Genomic DNA, 13,324 nt, shown 5'->3' with positions numbered 1-13,324 from the left:
CAACAAATTATATTTCTTTGGTGTAGCGAATATTATTCAGGATCTAAATGTTAAGTACACCAAAAAAGCCTAGAAATCTTGCAAGGCTGACAACAACTCCCCTCACATCTCACCATTCCCTCTATATAAATTGCTACAGATTCATAACTCTCCAATGCACCAAACTGATTAAAGAAAACTAAGTAAAGAAACTACAAGTGTTTTATTGTTCGGAGTTGAAATGGGAAAGAGAAGGACATTGTTGTTGCTAGTGTTGGTACTTTTCTCGACACTATTGGCCTCTGTCGATGGAAGGAGAGAAAGAGAAGACGAAGAAAGTGAGCGAAAGACTCAAGGAGAAAAATGGTTCTTGTTGCGTCACTTACATGATGTTGTGAAAACTGATGCTGGGACTATGAGATTAGTGAAAGGTGGCTATAGAAGGGGTTCATTTCTTCACAGTCCAATGCATATTGGTTTCATCTCAATGGAACCCAATAGTCTCTTCATCCCTCAATACCTTGATTCTAATCTTGTCCTCTTTGTTCACCATGGTAAAATCCATTTTTTCTCTTTCACCCGATTATTTATAGGGTTTAACTTTAACACGTTGATAGGGTATGCAAATTTTTATATTATCAAAATCATTAAAAAATTAGAGTTAATGTTCAGCATACAAATCGCGTACTATCACCTCAACTATCCATTGTTCATTTACCTATCTAAGCCTATCCTACTGCTTGCATAAAACACACCTCGATGTTGAGTTGTACCTTCACGTACCCATTATCGATTGATTTTAAATATTTGGCCAACTCGGCGTAGAGTTGTGTTTTAATACAAAGGTAATAGTTTAGGTAGGTAAAGGGATCAATAGATAGTTAAGGTATGAAACTTGCAAAAAAACGATAATTTAGGTTTTTTTTTTTTCAATTAACTAGAATTACATGTAATCTATCAAGAAAATGAGGTTAGTAACTTGAAAAATAAGGCAGATTTGTTGCTACAACAAGTTAAAATACATAACTAGTGTTAAAACAAAACTGACAGAGTATAAGTTTGATCCTTTTTTTAATAAGCCATAATAATCGTTTTCCATGAACTGAATACAGGGGAAGCAAAGAGTTGGACACATCTATAAGGATGAACTAGCAGAGAAATTGAAGCGTGGAGATGTGTACACAATTCCTGCAGGATCAGCTTTCTATTTGGAGAATATAGTTGAAAACCAGAGACTTCACATTATTTGTAGTGATATTACCTCAGAATCCATGGCATGGAATGCTTACCAGGTATCCTAAGCTAATTTCTCAAAAATTTGGTCTTTAAATCCATTTCTTGTCTTAAGTTTATTGTCCAATTCTCAAAACTTTGTAACTCAAATATTTTGCAGCCTTTCTTCATTGGCAGTGGAATTTATCCTGCATCCATTCTTGCTGGATTCGATCATACCACATTATCAACTGCTCTTAATGTGAGTATTCAAAGGGAACTTAACTTTCTTACCACATTTGTTAGTGGATAAAAAAGACTTTTTTTCATTTTTGGCCCTTCAGCCGAAATTAATTATGAGTGCTAGCCAAAATATACAATATCTATACATTGATTATGTATATTTGTGTATATCATATGTATATTTTGTGTATACAATATGTATATTTTTACTTAGTATACAAAACCTATACATTCTCTGGTTGAGCGGTCCACACATGTAATTATACCCAACACTGAATCAAAGATTACATCAAACTGCAGGTCTCAATAACAGAATTAAGCACGTTCTTGACCAGACAAACTTCCGGGCCAATAGTGCATCTATCTGGTTCTCAAAACATAGCATTTGGTCCAGTTTTTTGGCCCAAGAACACCATAAAAGACTTAGCTCATTTGAAAAGGATTGTGAATTTTGAGGAAGAAGCTAGCCCCAAAGAGGAGGAACCAACATGGTCATTGAGGAAATTCCTGTTTACTTTGTTAAACAGAGAAGATGTTATCGAGAGAGTGAATCATAAAGCTCATCAACATACAATGTCTACAACAAAAGCCTAATTTCAGAACGACTACGGATGGAGCAAGAAGGTGGATGAGTCTGATTATTCTCCTCTAAAACAATCCGGCAATGGCATTTATCTTGTCAATCTATCTCCGGTAATGACCCTCACCTTATTCAAGATCATAGTGTTATCTCTATCTTTTTTGGGAGAAAAAATCAACACTACAGTAAGTTGATTTTCGGATAGTCATTTCAGTAATAATATTATGGAAAAACACCTTTCTTTTTTATTTCAATTTTCTGCAACGAAGAAAGGTGAATTTCTAAAATAATACGATAACAATTAGTTGAGTAATGAGATGAGAAATCGACCTTTCTATTAACACATTTTGCATCCATAAACTTAAAATTCTTACATGTTTTTCTTTGTTAATGTAGGGATCCATGGTGGCACCTCATGTTAATCCAACAGCAATAGAGTATGGAATAGTATTGAGGGAACTGGCAGGATCCAAATTGTGTATCCAAATGGAACTTTAGCCATGAACGCTAGAGTACGAGAAGGAGATGTCTTTTGGGTGCCACGCTACTTCCCTTTCTGCCAAATTGCTTCGACCAATGGCCCATTTGAGTTCTTCGGCTTCACTACATCAGCAAGAAGGAACCATCAACAGTTCTTGGTAGGTAAGAACTCATTGATGCAAAGCTTAAGAGGGCCAGAATTTGCAGCTGCATTTGGAATTGGTGAGAAAAGGCTTAAGAGGATTGCCAATGCGCAACGTGAACAAGTCATCTTGCCTTCATCTTCTGCTACGCATCATGAAAAGTTTGACAGGATGATCAGGGATTTTGATTAGTTTAGTGGAAATTCTAGTACTTAGTTGGTCTAGTTGAGTTATGGCATGAATTGTTTGAGCCAGTTTTGGAATTTGATTTTTCTTTTCTGTTTTCCTTTCAATCGTTCCTTGGTTGTCTTGTACTGTTGGACACAAGACTCATTGTTCTTTTGAGTTGTGAATAAGACGGATTTGTTTCTTGACACGATTCTATTTGTGGTTTGAACTCAATTAACAAATGGGATATTTCAACTGTGGTTGGTATTTTTTTCTTTCTTTTCTAACGACTGAGTAGGTTACCTCCCCCCCCCCCCCCATGACTAAACTATCACCATTTGTGAGTTTTATACCTAAACAATTACCTAACTACCATAAACTCATACTATTAAACAACCCTCAGAGGACTATAACATGCTATGTGATCATCACGCTAGAAAAGTTCCTCCATAGAGTTTTAGTGGTAGTACACGTGAAAAATTTTGAATATGTTAATCCCCCACCCCTGACTATTTCAGTTTTACGAATTTCATACCTAAACTATACCATGAACTCGTTGTGGCGCGTGGACTCATTTTTAAGACTTTTTTCATCTCACGTCCCTCTTAGCAAGTTATCCTAAACATTTTGCCACATTTAAGCCGGGGGTTTTAATCTAAATGGAGTTATAGCCTGGGGGTAACAAGAACATCCAATAGTTTAGGTATGAAACTCACAAAAGAGTGATACTTTAAGAGGGTTTTAACTAATTCACTCCTTAATCTGCTGAGATAAAACATCGTTCGAAGCAGTTATCAAGAAAGAGATAATAGAAACTAGTATTGCTTAGAGCCAAGTTAATGGGGGCACCCCCACATCAAGAAAGAGATAATAGAAACTAGTATTGCTGATATCCTTGTGTTGTAGTTGTCCATAATTTTGAAATTAATATGCAACTACATATGCAAATCAAATCAAACATGCGGCAATACTCAAATCGTATGATTTTTTTCATGACGACACATTAAGGATCGAGATACCGGAAAATCAAACTAGAAAAACTCATTTCCAAAAATTTGATAACGAAATCTTTGACCCAAGTAACAACCTCTAATGGCGTTGATTTGAGACGGAACGAGAATTTCTCTTACTACGATTAATATAGGGAAAACTAACATGATATCAAGTTTTCTATACCTATAGGCCATATAGAGGACAGTGAACTTCCATCTAAGACCTTAGAAAAGAAATAAGTGCCTATAGCAGCAAGTCAGAGTGTAGAAAACAAGGCCTCCCTGCAAGCAGACAATGGCCGACAAGGCCCTCATCTGAAGGGTAAACACACCCAAAAACATGTATACATAAAAGTGCAGGCCGATGAGCCCGCCATGAACGTCTACAAACAGTATTCCCAAAATGATCATATGCAAGGGTCGAAAGGCCACCACGCATACAAATATACGGAACTGGATTTCTACAAGTCTCTGGGATAACGAGAACTATCTTGTGGTCGGGACGGGGCCCGGGCCCGACCCGCCGTCTCTATATACACAAAAACAATGCCAACTACGAACCTGGTAACTCTGGGATGAGATAAAGCTTACCAATCGGCCGATACTGCTGCTTTCTCTGGAGGAAGGCTTCTGCCTGTCTATTTGAACCTGCAGGCATGAAATGCAGCGCCCCCGGCAAAAGGGACGTCAGTACGAAATAATGCACCGAGTATGTAAAGCAACTGAATAACTAAAACTAATAAACGAAATCAACTGAAATCAAGAATACTCTGAAGGTATACTTACCTTCTCTGACTTATCCTTTACATAATATAGTAATCTAGCTAGTCGGCCACATATAGGGCTCAGTGTATCTCTCCAACCATAAGATCGGGTATATTTCTCCAGCTAATAAGCTGGGCATATCTCTCCAGCTAACAAGCTGGGCATATCTCTCCGACTAATAAGTCGGGCATAGCTCTCTGACTAATAAGCCGGGCGTATCTCTTCGAATAATAAGCAGGGCATAACTCTCCGACTAATAAGTCGAGCATAACTAGAAATATATAATGGTGGTACTACATAACTTGTAAACATAACTCTTCTACTCTTTCTGTCGACGTATAACAAACGTACTATAAGTAAGGATTGTGTGATAGACTTCTTTACTATACGGTCGATCGACTCTTTTGGTTATGGAATCATGCCAATAAAGAAAAGAGATAGCCTTTACATACCTTTACTTCCGATCCTCTGTCAACGACAATGAATCCATCCTTTCTTACAAATTAATCTACAAGAAACACAATAATGCTAATATCAACTTACAAGCAAACATGACGACCCAACGACGGGCGACAAGCTCGCTTTACAACCTGAAACTGATAAATGAAATCAACTGAAATCAAGAATACTCTGAAGGTATACTTGCTCTGACTTATGTACAGGAATTGACAAACGAAATCAACTGAAATCAAGAATACTCTGAAGGTATACTTACCTGCTTTGACTTATCCTTGACATAAATAATAGAGATATCTAGCTAGCCGGCCGCATTTAGGGCTCGGTGTATCTCTCCAACCATAAGACCGGGTATAGCTCTCCAGCTAATAAGCCGAGCATAGCTCTCCAGCTAACAAGTTGGGCATATCTCTCCAGCTAACAAGTTGGGCATATCTCTCCAGCAAACAAGTCAGGCATATCTCTCCGACTAATAAGCCGGGCGTATCTCTCGGACTAATAAGCCGGGCGTATCTCTCTGACTAATAAGCCGGGCGTATCTCTCCGACTAATAAGCCGAGCATAACTCTCCGACTAATAAGTCGGGCATAACTGTAAATATATAATGGTGGTACTGCATAACTTGTAAACATAACCCTTCTACTCTTTCGGCCGACGTATAACAAACGTAGGATAAGTAAGGATTCTGTGATATACTTCTTTACTATACGGTCAATTGACTCTTTTGATTAAGGAATCATGCCAATAAAAAAAAACAAAAAACAAAAAAAGATAGCCTTTAGATACCTTTATTTCCGATCCTCTGGCAACTAGGATGAATCCATTCTCTCTTACAAGTTAATCTACAATAAACACGATAATGCTAATATCAACTTACAAACAAACATGAAGACCCAACGACGGGGGATAAGCTCGCTTTACGACAACTATACGTCGTTTATCCCTGCCCTCCTTCCTTCTAAGCTCCATAACAACGACAATACATAAACACCACTATACCAACATGTCCAGAATTCTAACACATCAACAACATCCCATGTTCAACCTATAACAACTCCAACAAGCGAACTCACGGCTTCCAATCACTGTCCAATGAGTTCTTGCTAAAACTTATAGACGAAGCTAGGACGAAGTTCTTACCTCAAAATGAAAATTTGGCCAAGAGTAGCTCCTTCAAAATGAATATCCAAGAAAAGATTGCTGGAACGTTTTTTCTATTTTTTTTGCTTCTTCAATTGGATTTCTTAAAGTGAAAGTGTTGCTAAATACTGGAATAAGGTGGCTGCTAGGAAAGGGTAACATTGCTGCTTGCTATGTGAAGGAAATTAGCTAACTTTCAAGAGTGCCTTCTCAATGAAACATCTATTTTCTTTCTTTATTTGGAAAGGGGGCCCACCTTTAAATTACTTGAATTGCAAATCTCTCCTAATATGGCCACATTATCCATATACATATTACATATTCATGACTCATGAGTCACTCCTCCTTTTATAACATGGTCCCACGTGGAAAGGAAACCATTTACTATTTATCCACTAAATAAATCCACAATTAATTCATTATTCTCCACTAAGTTCAACAATTAACAATTTATCTCATATAATTAAAATTAAAAATAGTAATAAATTCAAGATATCTCATAAAAATTTACATACGTACTAACATTTCATAAATATCTAGAAAATATGTTTCATTACATCCTAATTTTTCCAACCTAATCTCACGAATACAAATTTTTGTACTATTAATTCTCAAAACGGAAAAGATAATTTTTTTTTATGAGAAATAATTTCTCTTCTTATAACAAATAAAATCACATTTATAAACTTCCTCATGTCATGTATATACTTTATGGGATATCCAAAAAATAATAACGCAAGAACTAGCTAAAATCATATTTATGAAATTCTTACAAAAATCTAACTTAGAAGAAAATACTTATCGTGTATATATATATATATATATATATATATGTATGTATGTATGTATGTATGTATACATACATACATACATACAAACATACAAATTAGTTCCAAGGGTTCAAACTTGCGGGGTCTTATATAACATTGATTTTAAACCATCACTATCATGAAAAATGTCCTCAATCCTCCGAGTTCATCTTGGTTTACTTACGACACATCCTAACGCAAAGTACGGGGTGTCACAGTAACATCTAAATGATGATTGGAAAAGTCATATAATAACTTGGTATTGTTGGATTCCCAATGTCAAAAGGTTTACTACTTGTGCATACTCTAATCAAGCGGAAAAAATAATTTCTTTTTTTATATAGGGGTAATTTAGTAAACTTCACATTGCATTATTGGTTTCTTAATATGCGTGTTTTTGGTTAAGGTGCCACTCATTATGGGACAAAGGGAGTAGCTAAAATAAAGAGATATTTAAGTATAATAACTACACTTTAATATTATTAACATCCGTAGCTGATGTGTATTTTTAATTTACAACTCGCATTGATTTTGACTATGGCGATAATTTATCGATTCTTGTCTATATATCGCAAAAGATACGGCTTTTTTTATATGTATCTCCAAGTCTTCCGTATTCAATCAGTTTTCTCTCTCATTCTCCCTCAATCATCACTTTTTTTCTCGTGATTTTCTTTGTCCATAATCTCTACACGATTTGATTAACCTAAATCGTGTATGCGTTAAAATAGGTAAGTGTTTTGGATGGTTTTTTCGTGGATGTATACTTGTAGTTGATCATTTTATCTTCTTCAATTTCAGTGATTTTAATGGAGGAGGAGATAGTGTATTTGAGTTTTTCCCATAAATACTCTATATTTGTGTATTTATATAGATTTAAGAACTTTTAGATACATTGTATGAATTATGCTTGATATGACTGTATTTTTTGTCTTGTATATTAAGAGTTTACCCAATGCATGAACGAGCCTTCTAACTAACCTTAAATATTTTTTATACAATGTGTATATTTAAGTGTTGTGGTTGTATTCTACTGTAATTTATGGTTTTTTTTTGTTTTTTTTTTTATATACAATGTACGTGTGGGCCTTTTGATACAGTTAAATATATAACAAAGTTGATGTACCTTACTGTATATTTTGGCAATTGAGTTGTATTTTGAATGTATTCTTGGTTTGGTTGAGTTATATACACATATATTTATTGCTTGTATTTTTTATAAGCCAAAGTATTTGACTGTATTTGTGTTTTGACAGATGTATTTTAGCTGACTATAATTTTTGGCAAGTTTGACTTTATGTGACTTTGACAGATATAATTGCATATGTGTTTCCTGGCCGTAAATGAGTGTTAATATGATTTTTGTGCAATTGTACACAGGAAACTAAATTTTATGGTGTGGAACCGGTGCACTTCTATGGGACTCGCTGAGCGAAGGATAGAAGCCGAGGCGATAGGTGATAACGAGACAGCACCAAAGCCAGTTAGGCTAACTATAGATTTTGATACAGTCGAAACAATGAACGTTAATTAGGTTTTTTGTATTTTGGATCGTAATACAGATTATAACAGTTTAAAATCTTTAGCGGTGTGTATTTTGGTTGGAAAACACATGTATGTTCTAGTATCTACATTTTTTTTTTGGGGGCGTTTAGTAGCTACATCTTGTTGTCACTCTTATTATGAATACACATTTTGAGGATTACATGTGTTCTTTAAAAAGTAATTGTATTTCATACATATACAGTTTGTATTTGTCAGTTTTCAGTCAGATATACATTGTATCTGTCTGTATTTCTAAAATTTTGTATCATATCAACAAATTATGTAGCCAAATACATCAGAAACACACACTAGCCAACTACATTAGAAACCATACCAACAAAGTAAATACAACCAAATACATCTGTATATAGCTAATTTAAAACACACATAATCTGTTTTATACGATGACTCATGAAGTGTATTCAAAACAATTGAGAAAAATACAATTATGTGTATTTGAATTTTTTTTTTCTCTGTGTCAAATTACTTTTTGATTGTATACGATCTGTTTTTCCTTTTTTTTTTCTTTCAGATTTTGAATTCAAAATACATTACGTATGAAAGAAGAAAGAGAGGCGTATGAAATGAAGGAAGATGTGATCGCCAGGCGTGATTTGTGGGTGATTTTATCTATTTTAAACAGATTCCATCCACGTTTAAAGACTATTTTACCTCGCTCAAATATTTGGATACAACTGAACAGTGTATTCGAATACACCCGAATTACCTAAAAACTAGCTATGAAAAGTAATGACATAAAAACTAGCTACGGTTCGTTAGAAGCTCCTAATATAGTCATTTGTGTAAGTTACTCTAACAAATACTCCCTCCGTTCTCAACCTTTTTTTATTTCGAGATTCAAATAAATTTTTCTTTGACTAGAATTTTTTCATATGTCCTTTAAATATTTTGAATTGTCAATTATTGTGACTTGTAGTACTTTTATGTAGTTTTTAAATATGTACATTTTATTTCAAAAAAGATTAAAGATGTCATGTTCGAATTCACGGTCAAAATAAAACAGTTTGACTCTCAAAATTCGAACTATGTCATATAAATTAGGACAAAGGGAGTAATCTTTTTGCAGGATATTTTTGCATCATAATATCCCACAAGTTATATCTCGCGCCCTTAAACAACTTATGTCACGTTAGGCATAAATTCGATTGCTAAGGAAAAAAGTTAAAGACCAATCCATTTGAAGGGCAAAAACTAAAAGGAAAATTAAGCTGAGTGTCCATTGGGGCATCTTGTTTGCCAATTTTGGCCCAACCATTTACTTCTTACCCAATTAATCCTTCGGCAATTTAGTTTGCAAGTCCTCTATTTTTTTTTTGAGAAAAGACATCATTTGACCCTTGAACTTGGCACGAAAACTTAGTTTAGCAATTAAACTTAAGTTGTATTTATTTACCCCCCTTAACAACTTTTAAGTTAATTAAATATCCCCCTTAGCGGGTGACGTGGCAAGAAAGTGTGATGACTTTCTCAAAAGCGCGTGAAAGGAGAAAAAAACACTAAAAATGATTCCAGCTGTACATATGTCCTCTTCTAATTGGATGACAATTTATTTTACTTAATTATACTTTTTAAATATTTTATTTTTCCTTTTTTATTCTTTTCTCTTTCTTCTTTCTCTCTTTTCTCTTTTCTTATCGTCCACCTGCTTCTACACACCTTCACTTAGTTTCGGTCAGAAATTAAGCACCATTACTACACCTTCCTCCACCACCACTACCCGCACCTTCCTTTTTTATTCTTTTCTCTTTTCTATTTCCATTTTAAATTAACTTTTTCCTTTTCTTTCTTATTCTTTTCCCTTTCTCCTTCTTCTAACCCTAGCCCGCCCGCCCGACCCTCCATCTCCTTCTTCCCCATCCTCCCGCTGTATCTGCTCTCTATCCTCATCTTCTTTCTTCTTCTTTTTTAAATTTTTTTCCTTTCTTTTTCTAGATAAATTGAATAGAGCAAATTTAATATTACACATCATGACTGGAGTGAACACCCATCGTCAGCCCCCAACATTATCGGCGACTATGGGCTACCAGTAATCGTCCCATTAGAGAGCTGCCTTGTAAGTTCATTGAAGCTGGACGTGTTTCAAATTTCGCGGAAATTACATTAACATTTGCTCGTTATTTTTTTTGAATTTGAATGGAAATGGAAAGGTCCAAATAGAACTGAACGAGAATTTTTCAGCAAAATTCCGGTGAAAAATATGAAGTAGAAAGGAAATAAAAACAAATAAATTAAAATGGAGCCCAGTTGGGTCTTCGTCATTGTTTAAAAACAATGAAGAAATTGCACGCCCTTCAAATGGAATTCAAATGGACTGGTGTGTGGCCCGGGAGGGGGGAGGGGGTTGAAGAAGAAGAAAGGTGGTGGGTGGGGGCAGGTGGGTGGGAGTTAATGTTGAAAAAAATGTGATTTAGGAATTTTAATAATTGATTAGGAATTAATTAATGTGGAAATATGATTATAAAAGAAAATCTTTGATAAAGATGGGATTTTTTAGTTGGGTTGATTTAAGGAGGTGGTGGTTATAGTGGTGGTGGAGGTCGTGGCGGCGGCGGTGGTGGTGGTTGCTACAAGTGTGGTGAGGATGCGGAGAAAGAAGAAGAGAGAGAAGGGGGAAAGAATGAAGAAGAAAAAAACTAAATAAATAAAAAAAATTAAAAAAAAAATTAATGACGTGGATCAATCACCGGGCGAGTGGTGAACGCCACCATCTTAAGCTGGTCCCGGGCATGCTAAAGGGGTATTTAATTAACTTGAAAGTTGTTAAGGGGGGTAAATAAATACAACTTAAGTTTAAGTTGCTAAACTAAGTTTTCGTGCCAAGTTCAGGAGTCAAATGATGTCTTTTTTTTTTTTTTTTTTTTTTTTTTTTTTTTTTATCTCTCTCCTATGGCTTCTCCATCTTCTTCTACACAAACTCCTCAAATTAACAAATAAACCTCAATCCCTGAATCAGTCACGGCAAAATCGCTAGGGTTTGGATCTTCAGTATAGTGATTATTGCCCACATTTGAATATCCAATGTTTAGTTGTTCCAAAGACGGAAACGACTCTGCTATAGCATATAGATTAGACTCACTTATAAAAACGAGATTTCTGCACTCTAAAACCCTCAAACTCTTTAATTTACGCTCCAATTCCTCCAATCCGTCTATGGGTAAGCCAATCTGTGTCTAGAAGTCAAGTTGTCGTATATGGCAGCCACGATCTTCTTCATTGGAGCTCTTCTGATGGATTCTGCTACCACTTTGTGTCACGACCCAAAATCCCAAGTCGTGATGGTACTAGTCCCACCATACTAGTAAGCCAACACAACCATAATTGAAACAAAATTTAAGTGCGGAATATAAAGCATACAAGTCATTTCATAAGTCTTAAGAAATCTCAAATAAAATACTTAGTTATTACAATAAATCACCAACATCATATGTCACCATAATACAAGGACCAACTAAGAGTGATAAGAGTCTAATACATCATAATCTGTCTGGAAATATGAAAGACAGTGAAATAAAGACAAGGAGAAATCCGGAGCCATCCAGAAGCCATGAAGCTCACCCTGAATCTCACGAACAGCTCTAACGGGGAGCCTAGTAGTCGCGGCCTCCACTAGTGATAGGGATTGAATCTGCACACAAAGAAAGGTGCAGCAAGTGTAGCATGAGTACAATAAACAACGAGTACTCAACATGCAACGTTGATCGACCCTTTCCGGAATGTAAACGAGGGTTGGTATAAGAAGCCATAACCGCACGTGTCCACTATTAGTCCGAGTATAAGATAATCATTCCACTATTAGTCCGAGTATAAGATAATCATAATAACAGCTAAACCCACATAATAAATAGATTTCAAGATAAGTCCAAACAATTACCAATAATCACAACAACAATGTAGAAAATGGATAAATGATATGCAAATGCAATGCAAGGCCTTTGTTTCCACTTCCCGATATACACACTTTCGAATATTAACGAATCGTGACCCATGGGGGGCTCATGAGGCCCATATATTGCCACTCCAGTAGTTTCCTCGAATCATGGCCTCAATCATATCATATCCCATTAACTTGTCTCATAGCCAACCGAGCTCAAGTGCCAATATAACGTGTCAACATCATTAGTCGTCCGGAACAAGATCCCATCGGGCTCACAATAATATCCTCAATCGTATGCATGAATGCATGTAAAGCATGAATATGGCATGTATCAAGTCAAGAACAAGTATAAAAGCATGGAATCTATTCTCATATTCGTAACACCATAAAGGCTTTACCTTTTTACTTCTTTTCATTCCAACGAGGATATATGTATGAGTGATATGCACACGAACAGACAAGATAGGCAAATAATAATGATAAGAGACATAAAGTACGGGCATCGGACCCCAATCACAGATCCAAAGGATCGTACTATTCTATCAGCTAGTGCCCAGACATGGCATTCAGACCAACTATACAATTGAAATTGCACAAATACCCATAACATGATGACCGGTATCCGATACTAAAGCTCGTCACCTCACAAGTATCGGAACCCCCTTAATTCGCCCAATTACTCCTTTATTAGGTTCATTTTAGCCAACACACACATTCAAAAAAGAGTTCGATGTCTCAACATGCCTGATAAGATGAGTCTCGAGTCACAACGCCCCTTGCCACTCCGAGAAGTCTCCAAATGAACAAAGTCTAATCAAATACGGAATATACATTAGAACACGAGTCCAACAATATCCATATTGCTCCATAATTCATGATCCCCAAAATAAGCCCTATAATTAGGATTCCGAACCCAA

At 35.7% G+C, this 13,324-nt stretch overlaps 1 long non-coding RNA gene and 1 pseudogene across 1 annotated transcript; one reads left to right on the top strand and one right to left on the bottom strand.

Moving 5' to 3' along the window:
- Nucleotides 1–220: 220 nt before the first annotated feature.
- On the top strand, nt 221–3,060 carry LOC132039443 (vicilin-like seed storage protein At2g28490; annotated as a pseudogene).
- Nucleotides 3,061–4,461: 1,401 nt separating this feature from the next.
- On the bottom strand, nt 4,462–6,333 carry LOC132040251 (uncharacterized). Its single transcript, XR_009410645.1, has 3 exons — nt 6,159–6,333; nt 5,805–5,860; nt 4,462–5,070 (listed from the first exon to the last, which is right to left on the bottom strand). It is a non-coding gene; the product is annotated as an uncharacterized LOC132040251 (long non-coding RNA).
- Between the last annotated feature and the right edge of the window lie 6,991 nt (nt 6,334–13,324).

This window comes from Lycium ferocissimum, chromosome 12 (genome assembly GCF_029784015.1).
Source record: "Lycium ferocissimum isolate CSIRO_LF1 chromosome 12, AGI_CSIRO_Lferr_CH_V1, whole genome shotgun sequence".
NCBI lineage: Eukaryota > Viridiplantae > Streptophyta > Magnoliopsida > Solanales > Solanaceae > Lycium > Lycium ferocissimum.
Note: the sequence above shows the minus strand (reverse complement) of the source record. Positions and strands in the feature narration are given on the sequence as shown.